We start from the raw sequence: 14,655 nt of genomic DNA, 5'->3' as shown, positions 1-14,655 counted from the left end.
AGGCAATGTGGAGCAGTCTCTCTCTCTCTGTGCAGGCAATGTGCAACAGTCTCTCTCTCTCTCGCCATGCAGGAAATGTGGAACAGTCTTTCTGTGCAGGCAATGTGGAACAGTCTCTCTCTCTCTGTGCAGGAAATGTGAAGCAGTCTTTCTGTGCAGGCATTGTGGAACATTCTCTCTCTCTCTGTGCAGGCAATGCGAAGCAGTCTCTCTGTGCAGGCAATGTAGGGCAGTCTCTGTGTGTAGGCAATGTGGAGCAGTCTCTCTCTCTCTGTGCAGGCAGTTCAGAGCAGTCTCTCTCTCTCTCTCTGTGCAGGCAATGTGGAACAGTCTCTCTCTCTCTCTCTGTGCAGGCAATGCGGAGCAGTCTCTCTCTCTCTCTGTGCAGGCAATGTGCAACAGTCTCTCTCTCTCTCTCTCTCTCTCTCTCGCTCTCGCTGTGCAGGAAATGTGGAACAGTCTTTCTGTGCAGGCAATGTGGAACAGTCTCTCTCTCTCTGTGCAGGAAATGTGAAGCAGTCTTTCTGTGCAGGCATTGTGGAACATTCTCTCTCTCTCTGTGCAGGCAATGCAAAGCAGTCTCTCTGTGCAGGCAATGTAGAGCAGTCTCTGTGTGTAGACAATGTGGAGCAGTCTCTCTCTCTCTCTGTGCAGGCAGTTCAGAGCAGTCTCTCTCTCTCTCTCTCTCTCTGTGCAGGCAATGTGGAACAGTCTCTCTCTCTCTCTCTCTCTGTGCAGGCAATGTGGAGCAGTCTCTCTCTCTCTCTGAGGGCAATGTGGAGCAGTCTCTCTCTCTCTGTACAGGCAATGTGGAGCAGTCTCTCTCTCTCTCTCTCTCTCTCTGTGAGGACAATGTGGAGCAGTCTCTCTCTCTCTCTCTGTGAGGGCAATGTGGAGCAGTCTCTCAGTCTCTCTGTGCAGGCAATGTGAAGCAGTCTCTCTCTCTGTACAGGCAATGTGGAACAGTCTCTCTCTCTCTCTGTGAGGGTAATGTGGAGCAGTCTCTCTGTGAGGGCAATGTGGAGCAGTATCTCTCTCTCTCTACAGGCAATGTGGAGTAGTCTCTCTCTCTCTCTCTCTCTCTGTACAGGCAATGTGGAGTAGTCTCTCTCTCTCTGTACAGGCAATGTGGAGTAGTCTCTCTCTCTCTCTCTCTCTCTCTCTCTCTGTACAGGCAATGTGGAGTAGTCTCTCTCTCTCTGTACAGGCAATGTGGAGTAGTCTCTCTCTCTCTGTACAGGCAATGTGGAGTAGTCTCTCTCTCTCTCTCTCTGTACAGGCAATGTGGAGTAGTCTCTCTCTCTCTCTCTCTCTCTCTCTCTGTACAGGCAATGTTGAGTAGTCTCTCTCTCTCTCTCTGTACAGGCAATGTGGAGTAGTCTCTCTCTCTCTCTCTCTCTCTCTCTCTCTGTACAGGCAATGTTGAGTAGTCTCTCTCTCTCTCTGTACAGGCAATGTTGAGTAGTCTCTCTCTCTCTCTCTGTACAGGCAATGTTGAGTAGTCTCTCTCTCTCTCTCTGTACAGGCAATGTTGAGTAGTCTCTCTCTCTCTCTGTACAGGCAATGTTGAGTAGTCTCTCTCTCTCTCTGTACAGGCAATGTGGAACAGTATCTCTCTCTCTCTGTACAGGCAATGTGGAGTAGTCTCTCTCTCTCTCTGTACAGGCAATGTGGAGTAGTCTCTCTCTCTCTCTCTCTGTACAGGCAATGTGGAGCAGTCTCTCTCTCTCTGTGAGGGCAATGTGGAGCAGTCTTTCTGTGAGAGCAATGTGGAGCAGCCTCTCTCTCTCTGTGAGGGCAATGTGGAGCAGCCTCTCTCTCTCTCTCTCTCTCTGTGAGGGCAATGTGGAGCAGCCTCTCTCTCTCTCTCTCTCTCTCTGTGAGGGCAATGTGGAGCAGTCTCTCTCTCTCTCTCTGTACAGGCAATGTGGAGCAGTCTCTCTCTCTCTCTGTGAGGGCAATGTGGAGCAGTCTCTCTGTGAGAGCAATGTGGAGCAGTCCCTCTCTCTCTCTCTCTCTGTGAGGGCAATGTGGAGCAGTCTCTCTCTCTCTCTCTGTGAGGGCAATGTGGAACAGTCTCTCTGTGAGGGCAATGTGGAGCAGTCTCTCTGTGAGGGCAATGTGGAACAGATGGATGGTGAGCTGACTTGGTGGTTCAATGGGCCACTTGACTAGACTTGCCCCCCAGGCTTAAGGCTGCCGGCCCTCCCCTGACATCCAACATTTATAATAATGCACTCACAGGATGTTTTCTTCTTTTCTTTCATTCACATATCAACCTGCCACACTGGGTGAAGACCTTATCCAATTCAGACCCCCTGCTGCCCGCTACCACCATGCCACCTTAGACCCTGCATTTGTTTCCAGAAGATCTTACACTATATAGTTTCAAGAGCCAATCCACCGAGTTGAATAAAACACTTTGTCATAAAAATAGCCATAAAAAAATAAAAACCTGGCTAAAAGCCCCTGAAAGCACATGATGTGGTTTTTACCCAAGGAAGTGCCTGTTTTCGTTTCCTCTGAAGCTATAGAGAGAGCCGGGGGAGGGGGGGGGGAGGGGCTAGATATACAGAAGTAGACAGAAAAAAGATCCTGAGAGGAAAGGTGGGCTGGACCTACATGGAAGATTAACCTGCACAGAGGACAAAACATCACCTGAGTGCATTTCTAGATAAAGCTGATGTCGTTTTTATACATTACAGAAGAAGCATGTCCAGAATCTGGTACAGCAAATGCTAATTCCCTTGCAGGCAGCAGGTGTTCACTTCTATGCAGATGGTGCAGGTCGACTCGTGAGCATAGAATCTATACAAGATATGCAAGGACAAGAACGCACATGAGCACCAACAGGCATGAACTGGCCATTGGGACTATCGGGAGTTTCCCGGTGGGCCGATGGCTCAGTGGGACACTCTGATGTAAGGGGGCTGCTGATGGGACACTCTGATGTAAGGGGGTGCTGATGGGACACTCTGATGTAAGGGGGCTGGTAATGGGACACTCTGATGTAAGGGGGTGCTGATGGGACAATCTGATGTAAGGGGGCTGGTAATGGGACACTCTGATGTAAGGGGGTGCTGATGGGACAATCTGATGTAAGGGGGCTGCTGATGGGACACTCTGATGTAAGGGGGCTGGTAATGGGACACTCTGATGTAAGGGGGTGCTGATGGGACAATCTGATGTAAGGGGGCTGGTGATGGGACACTCTGATGTAAGGGGGCTACTGATGGGACACTCTGATGTAAGGGGCTGCTGATGGGACACTCTGATGTGAGGGGGCTGCTGATGGGACACTCTGAAGTAAGGGGGGGTGCTGATGGGGCACTCTGATGTAAGGGGGCTGCTGATGGGACACTCTGATGTAAGGGGGCTGCTGATGGGACACTCTGATGTAAGGGGGCTACTGATGGGACACTCTGATGTAAGGGGCTGCTGATGGGACACTCTGATGTGAGGGGGCTGCTGATGGGACACTGTGAAGTAAGGGGGGTGCTGATGGGGCACTCTGATGTAAGGGGGCTGGTAATGGGAGACTCTGATGTAAGGAGGCTGGTGATGGGCCACTTGATGTAAGGGGGCTGGTGATGGGACACTCTGATGTAAGGGGCTGCTGATGGGACACTCTGATGTGAGGGGGCTGCTGATGGGACACTCTGAAGTAAGGGGGGTGCTGATGGGACACTCTGATGTAAGGGGGCTGGTGATGGGAGACTCTGATGTAAGGAGGCTGGTGATGGGCCACTTGATGTAAGGGGGCTGGTGATGGGACACTCTGATGTAAGGGGGCTGGTGATGGGACACTCTGATGTAAGGGGGCTGGTGATGGGACACTCTGATGTAAGGGGGCTGCTGATGGGACATGCTGATGTAAGGGGGCTGGTGATGGGGCACTCCGATGTAAGGGGGGTGCTGATGGGACACTCTGATGTAAGGGGGGTGCTGATGGGGCACTCTGATGTAAGGGGGGTGCTGATGGGGCACTCTGATGTAAGGGGGGTGCTGATGGGACACTCTGATGTAAGGCGGGTGCTGATGGGACACTCTGATGTAAGGCGGGTGCTGATGGGACACTCTGATGTAAGGGGGTGCTGATGGGACACTCCGATGTAAGGGGGGTGCTAATGGGACATTCTGATGTAAGGGGGTGCTGATGGGACACTCTGATGTAAGGGGTGCTGATGGGGCACTCTGATGTAAGGGGGGTGCTGATGGGACATTCTGATGTAAGGGAGTGCTGATGGGACACTCAAAATGTAAGTGGGCCGGTCTGGATGAAATCCAGGGCCAAATTTCTTTCCCAGTCCAGCCCTGAGCACCAATGGGCCTCAGCGCACACGTGTGTGCACGGCCGCGCCTACAGATTCCGGTGCCCAGTGGGCGATTTAAACCTATGATCTGCCTAGCTTCACTGTTGGATTGTCTTTAGGCCTAAATCCTGGATTCTGAGTCCCTGAATGGCTGCTGACCTTGTCGCTGACCCGACTGTGCCTGGCACCTCCCTTTGGATTGCCCCTGCCTGTTAGCTCTGTTATTAACCCCAGTTTTGGACTTCCGACCGCATTTCTGCCTCTTGACTTGGAACCTCGCTGTCAGCACATTGCTGACGCCTGCCTATTCCCAGCCTTGTATTTGATTGCGATTCTGCACCTGTCCATCTGGTTGCTGCCATGCATACCTTGTAACCTGACTCCATACCGCCACTGGGAGGTTCCCGACTGCGCATGTACCGTTTGAAATATGAATATTGCACCTTCTTCCTCGTTTTTCAGATTTCCACTGGGACATCTCCAAGTGTTCCCAAGCTCAAGTTCACTGCTCCAGCTTCCTGGCACCTGGGCCCTTCCGCTGTCCTCATAGTCCATCCCCACTACCAAGGGTGTTTGGATGGGAAATTGCACAAAGGCCACCCTCATCATCTTGGGCTCCACAGGCTGGTACATAGGGTTGCCACCTCATCATTTTAAACCCAAAAACATATGACTTACACGGGTTCTGAGGCTAATTTAATGCAGATGAGGCACCAAGTGAGTTTCATTAACACCTTAAAGTGGTTGTAAACCCTTACAAACCACTTTGACCTACAGGTAAGCCTAGATTAAGGCTTACCTGTAGGTCCAAGAAATATCTCCTAAACCTACACGGTTTAGGAGATATTTGTCGAAAGACAGGCACTGCTGTCTACGGCGCATGCTTGTGGCGGCTCCCGTGCGCATGCGCGGGAGTGACGTCATCGCGGCTTTGCCGAATGACAGCGGCGGAGCAGCAAGACCCACCGAGCAGATGGAGGCTCCGGACTACAGGGGACAGCGGTGACTTTGCTGGCTCCTGTGTCAGGTAAGTGATACATAATGGACTACTATGCGATGCGATGCTATGCATAGTAGTCCATTATGCTAACCAGTTCCCGACCGGCGCACGCCGATGTACGTCGGCAGAATGGCACAGGCAGGCATATAGGCGTACAGGTACGTCCAATCTTTAATGCCGCCCTGCCATCGCGAGCCCGTGAGTCCGGTCACGGGTCCCGCGGACTCGATCGCCGCGGGCATACCCGCGATCGTCTCACGGGGCGGCTGAACGAGGGGATGCCATTGTAAACAGCATCTCCCCGTTCTGCCTAGAAACAAGTGACGCTGATCTTTGCTCTATGTGATTGGAGCAGAGATCAGTGTTCACTAAAAGAAAGCCCAGCCCCTCAACAGTTAGTAACACGCCCCTAGGAACACATAACCCCTACACTGCCACCCCCTGGTTAACCCCTTCACTGCCAGTGTCATTTCCACAGGAATCACTGCATTTGTATAGCAGTGATTGCTGTATAAATGACAATGGTCCCAAAAATGTGTCAAAAAATGTCTGATGTGTCCGCCATAATGTCGCAGTCACAATAAAAATCACTGATCGCCGCCATTACTAGTAAAAAAATAAATTATTAATAAAAATGCCATAAATGGTTCCCCTATTTTGTAAACTCTATAACTTTTGCACAAACCAATCAATAATCGGTTATTGCAATTTTTTTTACCAAAAATATGTAGAATAATATGTATCGGCCTAAACCGAGGGAAAACATATTTTTTTAATATATTTTTGGGGGATATTTATTATAACAAAAAGTAAAAAAGAATGCGGTTTTTTTTCAAAATTGTCACTCTATTTTTGTTTATAGCGCAAAAAATAAAAACCGCAGGGGTGATCATATACCACCAAAAGAAAGCTCTATTTGTGAAAAAAAAAAGGACGTCAATTTTGTTTGGGGGCCACGTCGCACGACCGTGAAATTGTCAGCGACGCAGTGCCGAATCGCAAAAAGTGGTCTGGTCTTTGACCTGCAAAAATGGTCCGGGGCTGAAGTGGTTAAACTGAGAGGAACTATATTCATGGTTTCATGTTTGAAGAGTGAGTTCATATTTGTGCAACTGAAAGACAGCAGCCATTCATATTGAAACTTAGATTACATATCGTATATAAGGAAAAGAAAGGGGTAGTTACTTTTTGCATCTAAGCATAAAGCCAGGGCCTGTTCTTGTATTTGAATACAGAAATTACAGTGAACAGTGCTGTGTGCAAAATAAGAGAGCCGACTGCAAAAGATATACAGTAGGTGGTATTATTGTTTGCAAAGATAGTGGTTACTTTGTGTATATGAGACGAATGCCCCGTTCACACGATTGGACTTTCCGGCGGACCTGGTCCGGCAGACATTCCGATCGTGCGTGGGCTCCAGCGGAAGTTTTCTTCCCAAAAGTCCGCTGGACCTAGATTTAAGACATGTTTTAAATCTTCCCGCCGAAAGTCTGCCGGACCCAGTTCCTGGTCGGGAAGTCCTCTCGTCTGTACGCTGGTCTGACGGACTTTCCAAATGAACGGACTTGCCCACACACAGACTAAAGTCCGTTCATTTTGAACGTGACTCCAGGTACGACGGGACAAGAGAAGGAAGTCAATCTCGCCGAGCCCCGTCACCTGGTATGGATTTTGAGGGTAACCCCTGACAAGTTAACTTATTTTGTTTTTGTAAACTGGCACTTTACAATAAATGTTGCACTGTATTTTCTGTGAAATATGTATGCATATGAGCGTATCATATTTTTTTTTTTTGGTGGGGGAGTGGATCTTGGGTGGGAGTTCCCACACTTTTTCCCCCAGGACTTGACCCCTGCTTGTATGGATTTGTAGGGTAACCTGCTACGCCGAAAAAATGGTGTGGGGGTCCCTCCAAAGTCCATACCAGACCCTTATCCGAGCACACAGCCTGGCTGGTCAGGAAAGGGGGGGGGGACGAGCGAGCGCCCCCCCCTCCTGAGTCCTACCAGGCCGCAGTAACCCTCAACATGGGGGTGGGTGCATGCGGCCTGGTACGGCTCAGGAGGGGTGGGGGCGCTCGCTCTTCCCCGCCCCCTTTCTTGACTGGCCGGGCTGCGTGCTCGGATAAGGGTCTGCTGGTTTGGACTTTGGACAAACAGCTGTGTTAGGCTGGGTTCACACTTGTGCGATGGGGGAACCCTGCGATTCCACTACGGGTTCCTGCATCGCACGGGAGTGTCATACAATGTTAATGACACCCCCATTTCAGCTCGCATGTCGCACTGCAAAGTGTCAGTATGGACATGAATCGGATCGCATGGGTGCCATGCGATCTGATTCTGGTGCGGACCAAAAAAAAGGGTCCTGTGCGAGTTTAGTCCGAATGCGATACGATTTCAGACATACTATCTGTATTGCTGAAATCGCATTGCACGGACATCGCCTGTGATTTGCACTGTCATTCAAATCGCATGCGATTTTGCACTATGCAGCAGTGTGAGCCTTGGTTTCTGCAAATTTGATGGATAGCAATGTTAGCTGTGAAGTTGGCCCAGAATGCAGTTCACATGCACACAAACCCCGCTTTTCATTTAGGTTCTGTTTCCACTTGTGCAACTTGTCCTGCGACGTGGGACTGCAAAGTTGCATGACAAGAAGTACCCGATTTCCAATGAGTGCCATTCATATCTGTGCGACTTCAAGTCACAGCGACTTCAAAGTAGTCCCTGCACTACTTTGGTCCCATTTTAATGTGACTTGAGGTCCATAAACCTCCAGAATACACAGGCATTGCTTCAAGTCGTGGCAGAATCGTGCAACTTTCAGGCTTTTCAGGCTAACGCAGCCTGAAAGTTGCACAATTCTGCCGCAATTTTGATGCGATTTTAAAGCAATGCCTGTGTATTCCGGAGGTCTATGGATCTCAAGTTGCATCAAAGTGGGACCAAAGTAGCGCAGGGATTACTTTGAAGTCGCACAGATACGAATAATACTCATTGGAAATCATAGAGTACAAAGTCGCAGGACAAGTTGCACAAGTGGAAATGGAGCCTAAATGAAAAGTGGGTTTTTGTGCATGTGAACTGCATTCTGATGGGGCAACTTCCCAGTTAACATTGCTAGCCATCAGATTTGCCCATAGTCTTTACAGCGCATGTGCAGGAATGATGATCAGATTTTACTACCACTACCATGGGCGAAGTACCCCTGGTAGTAAAATCCAATCGCTAAGGCTATTTTCACACTTGTGCGACTTGAAAGTCAAGTGCTTTTGCCACGACTTGAAGCAATGTTTGTGTAATCTTGAGGTCTCTGCCACAAGTCGCATCAAAGTCGGACAAAAGTAGTACAAAAACTACTTTGAAGTCGCACAGATATGAACTGAACTGGTTGGAAATCACGGGGTGTGACTTGTCATGTGACTTTGCAGTCTCAAGTCACAGGACAAGTCGTGTGAAAGGGCCTCAGGCTGTCCGTACCGCCTGATCACTGCTGCTACCTCATTGGTTTAGTGTATTGTTTTACTGGTGGTGACTCGCGGTTCTTTCAGTGTACTGGGTTCTAAAAACTGATATGATTTTTTAACTCTGTAACTTGTATGATTCTTTAAAGAGGAAGTAAACCCTCATGGGCTTACTTCCTCTTTCATTCCCTGCAAAAGCAAAGCATAAGGCTCGGTTCACACAGGGGCGACTTGTCCAGGCGACTTAGTCGCCTGACAAGTCGCGCTCCATTCTGTACAATGGAACCGTTCTAATAGGAGCGACTCAAGTCGCTTCGACTTAGAAAAAAGGTTCCTGTACTACCTCAGGCGACTTGCATTGACTTCTATACAGAAGTCGTTGCAAGTCGCCGCTGATCGTGTACGGGTCACGGCGCTGCAAGTCGTGCGGCCCCTGTGTGAACCGAGCCTAATGGACTACTATGCATCGCATCGCATAGTAGTCCATTATGTGCCACTTACCTGACACAGGAGTCAGCGAAGTCACCGCAGTCTCCTGTAGTCCGCCGCATTCCAACTTCTCGGTGGGGTCTCGCTGCTCCGCCGCTGTCATTCGGGGAAGCCGCGATGACGTCACTCCCGCGCATGCGCACGGAAGCCGAGATGTGGCTTCCGTTATCGAGGATGCCACGCTCAGTGCGCCTGCGCGCCGCTGTCTATGGCGCATGCGCCGTAGACAGCGGTGCCCGTCTTCGGGCAAATATCTCCTAAACCGTATAGGTTTGGGAGATATTTCTTGGACATACAGGTAAGCCTTAATCTTGGCTTACCTGTAGGTCAAAGTGGTTTGTAAGGGTTTACAACCACTTTAACTCGGTGTCACTGTGTACTCCTGACTCCTGAGTGTCGCTGTGCTTTGAGTCAGCTGATTGGTTGCAGGGAGGGGCCGAGCTCTCTCACTCTAGGATCATATTACCAGGCCGTGCAGAGTGAACTGTTTCAAACGAATCAGTTCACTAATGCCACGTACACACAATCGAATTGTCCGGCGTACTTAGTCCGACATACAATCCGGCGGATAGTCCGGCGGACTTTCTACCGAACGGACTTGGCGACACACGGACACACAGAAAGTCCGGTGTTTGCTAGCGCGATGACGTACAGCACTTACCACTGGACTAGAAAAAGGAAGTTCAATAGCCAGTAGCTAATAGCTTCCTTTTTCGTACTTGCTTCTGAGCATGCGTCATTCTTAGTCCGCCGTACTAGCACACTGAGGAACGTATTGTCTGCTGAAACCCAAGTCCAGAGGGAAGATTGGAGTGCAAAAATACTTTCTTAGCCCCTGTACACACGGTCGGACATTCTGCCAACCAAATCCGTCGGATTTTGTCTGTCGGATTTTGCCCGTCGGATCTTGTCCGAAACTGTTGCATACACACGGTCGGACTAAGTTGTCGAAAAATCCGATCATTCAGATCGTGATGACGTAATTTCGTTACGACGGGACTAGTAGCCAATAGCTTTGATGTAGGAATTTGATCTGAGCATGCGTGGCACTTTGTCCGATCAAAATTCCCTACACATGATTGGAGTATGTGCGATCAAACCAGTTGGTCGGAAAATATTTCCAACATGTTGGAAAATTGGGTCCGACGGAGATTCGGATGGAATCAGTCTGATGCATACCACACACAGTCGGATTATCCAACAACATGGTCCGATAGGACACATTCCGATGGATTCTCCGAGCGGAAAAGTCCGCTGAAGCCCACACATGATCGGATTGTCCGCTGAAATGCGTTTCAGCGGACTAAGGCCGCGTACACACGGGCGGATTGTCCGTGTTTCAGCGGACAATCCGCTCGTGTGTGGGCTTCAGCTGACTTTTTCAGCGGACTGTCTGACGAACAAAGTCTAACGGAATTTCCGTAATTTTGTCCGTTCAAACTTGGTTTTGTCCGTCCAAACTTGGTTTCAGCGGACAGTCCGCTCGTGTGTAGGCAAGTTGGACGGACTAAGTATGGCGCATGCTCAGAAAGGATTTACACGGCGAAGGTTGCATTGCAGTGTATAGGACGTTGTTTTTCTAGTCCCGTCGTACGTGCTGTACACGTCATCGCGCACGCTTTCAGCGGACTGTCTGCTCATCGTGTGTGGTCAAGTCCGTTCATTCAAATTTTGAACGGACTGTCTGTCGAATTGTCTGACGAACTTAGTTGGGCAGACAATCCGCCCGTGTGTACGCGGCCTAAGTACGCCGGACAATCTGATCGTGTGTACACGGCATTAGATGAATCGATTCATCCAGTTCACTGAAAAGAATTGATTCAAAAGAACGATTCATTCATGAACTGGACATCACTAGTGTACTCTGTACAGTTCTCTGCACAGAACAGGAAAATGTGTTGTTTCAAAAGATTTCAAGGTAAAGCTGTGCTGTATTCCTCAGTGATGAAGAGTGGAAGAAAAGGTTGGAAACATGCAAAGAGAAGGAAGGGGAGATTGTCCCTGAATATGAGCTCCTGGAAACGAGAGCCATTCTCCCTAGGACAGCTACACTTCCCGAGCCGTCACCTGCACTCTCCGCATACAGGGACTGACAGAGAGCAGAGGACGGAGGACGGGAGGGGGAAGAGAGGAGAAGGTGGATGGGTTTTCCGGGGACGGAAACGAATTCTTGTATCACTTACTTCTCCCGCTGGCTTTTCGCTTTTACCAGATCCTTCCCCACCTCCTCCCGCACTGGGGCTGCGCCCTAGGCGACTGGCAGTGCCTAGTCCGCCTAGTGGTAGCACCGGCCATGGGAGGAGGACAGAGGGAGGGGAGGACGCCGTCCATCACTATGCAGCGATGCTTAGTGAAGGATCGGCTCAGGCGGCTCTAGTCCTGCAAAGAGAACGGCGTTCCTGCTGTGACAAAAGTGCAGGGACGCCGTTCCCGCAGTACTCGAGCCCTGCATACGAGGTGACGGGGCTCGAAAGGTGTCAATCTCGCCGATGAAAGCGGCGAGATTGACTTCCTTCTCTAGTCCCGTCGTACCTGGAGTCACACAGGGAACACAGTTAATACCCTTGATCTCCCCCTAGCGTTAACCTCCTTCCCTGCCAGTGACATTTATACAGTAATCAGTGAAATTTTATAGCACTGATCGCTGTATAATTGTCAACCATCCCAAAAGTGTCCGATCTGTCCTCCAGAATGTCGCAGTCATGATAAAAATCGCCGCCATTACTTGGAAAAATAAAAAATGATAAAAATGGCATAAATCTATCCCCTATTTTGTAGACCAAAATCTGAATTTTGGTCGGAAAAAGCTCTGATGGTTTTTCCCGACGGAATTTCCAACGGAATTCCGCTCAAGCTTGCCTTGCATACACACGGTCACACAAAAGTTCTCTGAACTTTCGGTCGCGAAGAACGCGGTGACGTACAACACTACGACAAGCCGAGAAAATTAAGTTCAATGCTTCTGAGAATGCGTCAAATTTGTTTCCGAGTATGCGTCAAATTTGTTTCCGAGCATGCGTCAAATTGTTTCCGAGCATGTGTCAAATTTGTTTCCGAGTATGCGTCAAATTTGTTTCCGAGCATGCGTCAAATTTGTTTCCGAGTATGCGTCAAATTTGTTTCCGAGTATGCGTCAAATTGTTTCCGAGCATGCGTCAAATTGTTTCCGAGCATGCGTAGGAATTTTGCACGTCGTAATTTGCACAGACGATCTCATTTCCGATTGGAACTTTTTCTGATGGAAATATAGAGAACCTGCTCTCAATTGTTTGCTGGCAGAAATTCTGTCAACAAAAGTCGGAATTTTGCTGGCGGAATTTCCGATCGTGTGTACGGGGCATTAGAGCGCGACAACTTTGAGGCTGGCGGGCCACACAATAACACAATCGGAACTTTTTCTGACGGAAAAATAGAGAACCTGCTCTCAATCTTTTGCTGCCTGAAATTCCGCCAAACGTCCGATGGAGCGTACACACGGTTGCATTTTCCGACCAAAGGCTCTCATTGGACTTTTGCTGGTGGAATTTCCGATTGTGTGTACGGGGCATTATTGCAATTTTTATTAACAAAAATATGTAGAAGAATACATATTCTAGCCTAAACTGAGAAAAAAAATGAGCTTTTAAAAAAAAAAAAAAAAAATGGGGATATTTATTACATTATTATTTATTTAAGTACAAAATATTGTGTTTTTTGTCAAAACTCTTTTTTTTGTTTATAGCGCAAAAAATAAAAACCGCAGAGGCGATCAAATACCACCAAAAGAAAGCTCTATTTGCGTGAAAAAAAAGGACGTCAATTTTGTTTGTGTACAACGTCGCACGACTGCGCAATTGTCAGTTAAAAGAACGCAGTGCCGAATCGCAAAAAAATGGCCCGTTCATTGAGCAGCCAAATTTTCCAGGGCTGAAGTGGTCAACCACTTGCCGACCGCGGCACGCCGATGTACGTCCCTACTTTGGGGACGAATATCGTTGTTATGGCAGCAGCTAGCTGCCATAACCCCGGTATCGCCGCGTTCGGCCGGCGGTCGGCTACAAGATAAAAGTGGTCTCTGCGGCAGATTTGCCGCGAGATCACTTTTATCGGTGGCGGGAGGGGGTCCCCTTTCCTGCACGATCTGGTGCCCTACGCCGCTTACCGTAGCCGTCAGCAGTGGCGGAGGCGATCGCGTCTGTCTCCTTGCTAGGTATGGAGATGACCCATCTCCATACCATAGCAGAGTGGAAGCGACGTCAAAATGTCAGCCCCACCCATAGTTCTTAAAGGCACTTTTTTATTGTCATTTTTTCAAAATGACAAAATTATTATTATTTTTTATAAAAAAATGTTTGCATTTTAGTGTAAATATGAGATGTGAGGTCTTTTTGACCCCCCAGATCTCATATTTAAAAGGTCCTGTCATGCTTTTTTCTATTAGAAGGGATGTTTACATTCTTTGTAATAGGAATAAAAGTGACACAATTCTTTTTTTTTAAAACAGTGTAAAAATAAAAAATAAAAAGGTAAAATAAATAAGAAAAATATATATATAATTTTTAAACGTGGGGGGCGCCATTGTCGGATGTTTTTTCACCTTAATGAATAAAATGCATTAAGGTGAAAAAAAATTTACCTTAACAATCCCTTTAAGTGGTTAAAACACATCTTTCTTTTCTGTTAGTCACACTTACTTGAAATAAGTCCGGTCCTTGAAATTTGTTTCAGTCACTTTAATGGCAACGAGAAGATGGATCACCAAAATCCATTCCAGGACTCGTGCTGCTTCTTCTGCTGAGGGACGCAGGGTGGGTCTCAAGAACTCTCTCGGGGTGACATTCCACTCTACGCACTCACAGGACAATTCCTCATTTCAAATCATTGCACCATATCCTTCCCCCCGCCCCACCCCCACTATACTTTTTTCAGTTTCTTTTACATTTTCATTTTTACATTTTTACAAAACTGTACCCAAATTAATTTTCTTTGATCATTTTTCACAGAAATAGAGCTTTTTTTTTTGGTGGTATTTAACCACTTAAAATAATTGTAAAGGTAAAATAAAAAAAATAAATAACAAACCTGTCATACTTGCCTCCACTGTGCAGCTAGTTTTGCACAGAGTGGCCCCGAACCTGGTCTTCTGGGGTCCTCCGGTGGCTCTTATGGCTACTCCCCGCATCAGATAACTCCCTAGGAGAAGCGCTTCCCCGAAAAGGGTTAGCTTGCGGGCGCGCTGCACGAGGGAGGTTACCTTGCGGGCGCGCTCAACGAGGGGGGTTAACTTGCGGGTGCGCTCCACGAGGGGGGTTAGCTTGCGGGCACACTCCCTGAGGGGGTTAGCTTGCGGGCACACTCCCCAAGGGGGTTACCTTACAAGCACGTTCCACGAGGGGGGTTACCTTGCAGGC

The 14,655-nt window shown here is 48.5% G+C and overlaps 1 protein-coding gene across 1 annotated transcript in view; it reads right to left on the bottom strand.

The window, feature by feature from the left end:
* LOC143942694 (NACHT, LRR and PYD domains-containing protein 3-like) overlaps nucleotides 1-14,083 on the bottom strand; it is a 70,827-nt gene extending 56,744 nt beyond the window's left edge. Inside the window, exon 1 of the mRNA XM_077464074.1 lies at nucleotides 13,939-14,083. The gene's annotated coding sequence lies outside the window, so the exon portion shown is untranslated. The remainder of the gene's footprint in view (nucleotides 1-13,938) is intronic.
* Between the last annotated feature and the right edge of the window lie 572 nt (nucleotides 14,084-14,655).

The sequence above is a fragment of the Lithobates pipiens genome, unplaced genomic scaffold (genome assembly GCF_037356315.1).
Source record: "Lithobates pipiens isolate NorthernLeopardFrog02 unplaced genomic scaffold, aLitPip1_a1.2 Scaffold_30, whole genome shotgun sequence".
In the NCBI taxonomy this organism is placed as follows: Eukaryota; Metazoa; Chordata; class Amphibia; order Anura; family Ranidae; genus Lithobates; species Lithobates pipiens.
The sequence above is the reverse complement of the archived record's forward strand: the minus strand, read 5'-3'. Positions and strand labels throughout refer to the sequence as shown.